This window comes from Pinus tabuliformis, chromosome 4_1 (assembly GCF_031772625.1).
Source record: "Pinus tabuliformis cultivar Carrire ecotype Pingquan chromosome 4_1, CPIR1, whole genome shotgun sequence".
NCBI lineage: Eukaryota > Viridiplantae > Streptophyta > Pinopsida > Pinales > Pinaceae > Pinus > Pinus tabuliformis.
Window position 1 is genome coordinate 514,198,990 of NC_142303.1, and position 2,632 is coordinate 514,201,621.

The 2,632-nt window shown below is 33.3% G+C and overlaps 1 pseudogene across 1 annotated transcript; it reads right to left on the minus strand.

Annotated features, from left to right (window-relative positions):
* Window positions 1–228: 228 nt before the first annotated feature.
* Window positions 229–1,259, minus strand: LOC149176830 (17.8 kDa class I heat shock protein-like; annotated as a pseudogene). Its single transcript, XR_016258672.1, has 2 exons — window positions 915–1,259; window positions 229–822 (listed from the first exon to the last, which is right to left on the minus strand). The product of XR_016258672.1 is annotated as a 17.8 kDa class I heat shock protein-like (transcript).
* Between the last annotated feature and the right edge of the window lie 1,373 nt (window positions 1,260–2,632).

The following is a 2,632-nucleotide window of genomic DNA, read 5'->3' on the forward strand; positions in this document are numbered from 1 at the left end:
AGATAACTTACTTTAAAATGTGGGTAAATATTTCTAAAAGATTTTAACCAAGAAAACACTCCAAACTTTCAACAAATAATCAAAACAAAGAATAGATATTATATTAACAGGTGTCAGAAAGTACATGGAATCTAAAATTAGATAATACATGGCAGATAATTTACTTTAAAATGTGGGTAAATATTTCTGAAAGATTTTAACCAAAAAAGACTACAAACTTTCAACAGATAATCAAAACAAAGAATAAATATTATATTAACAGGTGTCAGAAAGTACACTCCATGAAACCAGAGTATTGCCTAATTATCTTTCCAAGCTTTTACAACTGCAAAACTTCTACCCTAGGAAACCCTCATTGTAAACCCTCACCCCCCAAGCTTTTACAACTGCAAAACTTCTACACTAGGAAACCCTCATTATAAACCCTAACCCTCATTGGAGAGGGCCTAATTCTCATTCTAAGCGTGTGAACTTGTAAAAGCCATACACTAAGGGTGTGTACTTGTAAAAGCCATACACTACGAAACCATCGCCCTCACTTCTCACTTGCAGAAATATCAATACTTTTGACATCGCTACCGGAAGCGGCGTCTGGCTTAATCTTGGGGGCTTTAACGGTCAGGACGCCGTTCTCCAATTTAGCAGATATGCCGTCTGCATTTACATTTTCCGGCAGCCGGAATTGTCTCCTGAATATCCCGCTTGACCGCTCCACCCGGTGCCACTGGTCCGTCTCTTGGACATCTTCCTTGTGTCTTTCCCCACTAATTCGCAAACTGCCGTTGTCTACCAGTTCGATCTTTAATTCTTCTTTCTTCAGCCCTGAAAATATTAAACACAGCCTGCCGTTATTCAATTGATAGAATGCAAATCGAAAAGCAGGGAAAATTAAAGAAATTAAAAGCACAACTTACCGGGCACATCTGCGGTGAAAAAATGAGCTTCGGGGGTTTCCTTCCAGTCAAGCCTAGTGTTGGCGATGGCCTGCGCATCCGGGAGAAAGAAAAGGCCGGTGTGTCCAGCGCACTGCCGAAATCAAAGGCATCCCAAATTCGAGACACGGGAACAAACGGATCAAATAGGCTGCTGCTGAGGTCCCAGGGATCCCACAGGCTACCGGCTGTTGATCGACCGAAGAAAGGAGTCAGTGCCATTATGACAAAACTTCTCTTATCGTTGCAGAGAAAGAGAAATCGAGGAGATCTTTAAATTCAAACAAGAAATTCGCTGTGACAACCTCTTGAATCCAAAATTTTGCCAATGTAAGTAATTTATAGGCGTTAAAGGACGGTGGAATTGTGAACGATGATTGTTCGAGAGACTCTAGAAAAGAAGCTTCCAGAACGGCCTTTTCTACGATGATTTTCTTTAAATCTCCGGGACAAATAAATGGAATTGGTATTAATTAACCACGGTCACTACCACTATTAAATTATATTAAAAGAAATAAGGCATCATTATTAGGGATCAAATCTTTCCGCGTATAAATTTTTCAAATCTGAAGAAAAATTTGCATTTTTAGAAATATGATTTTTTTAAAGTTTAATAGATCCGAAATTAAAATGGATCTAGGTTAATTTAATTATTAATTTTATTTTTTTAGTTTAATTTTAATTTTTATTTTAATTTTTAATTTTTATTTTTATATAATTTCACTGGGTCAAAATGTTTAGATAACATAATATAACTGAACATATTACAAGCACTATTTCATAGTGGGATGGACAGTGTCTTTTGGCCCAAAAGTATAGTAAAATTAAATTATAAAAAAATATTTATAAAATATTTTGATTGTGAAATGAGAGATGGATTTTGGGCATGTGGTATTGATGAGCCATGGTATTGGTCCATGGTATGGTATGGTTAATAATATCCATGGTAAAGTGGGGTGAGTATCCATGGTTAAAAGTCTTGTTAATTGTAAGTATTATTTTGATTGTAAAATGAGGGATGGTTTTTGGGCATGTGGTATTGATGAGCCATTGGATGGTTAATAATATTCATGGTAAAGTGGTGGTGAATATCCATGGTTAAAATTCTTGTTATATTGTAAGTATTAAGTTTTTTGTGTGCTTATTAATGAAATTTAAATATGGTTACAAAATTATTATTTTAATTTATATGGTGAAATGGATCTTAATTTATAGCTACTATTTATATTTTATATATTTTCATGTGATAGAAGTGTAGATATATCTCAAAAATAATTATAATATTTTTCTTTGAAATTTAATTAAAAAAATTATAAAATTAAATTCAAATAAAATATTTATAAAATATTTTGATTTATAGAAAGGTTTTCTGGATTAGTTGGTTTGAAACGTCGATCTAATCCTTACCATGTGATTAATCTGGAAGACCTTTCTCTAAATTGATGGATCACAAAAGTCTTAGATCTAACAATATTTTGATTGTGAAATAAGAGAGATTTTTTGGGCATGTTGTATTGATGAGCCATGGTATTGGCCCGTGGTATTGTAATAATATATATGGCAAAGTGGACACGAGTATCCATGACTATACATATTGTTATATTGTAAGTTTATGTGCTTATTAATTAAATTTAAATATGATTACATAATATAGCTTGAGTGGGTTTAATGATTAAAAACATGTATTTTCTCCTTATAAG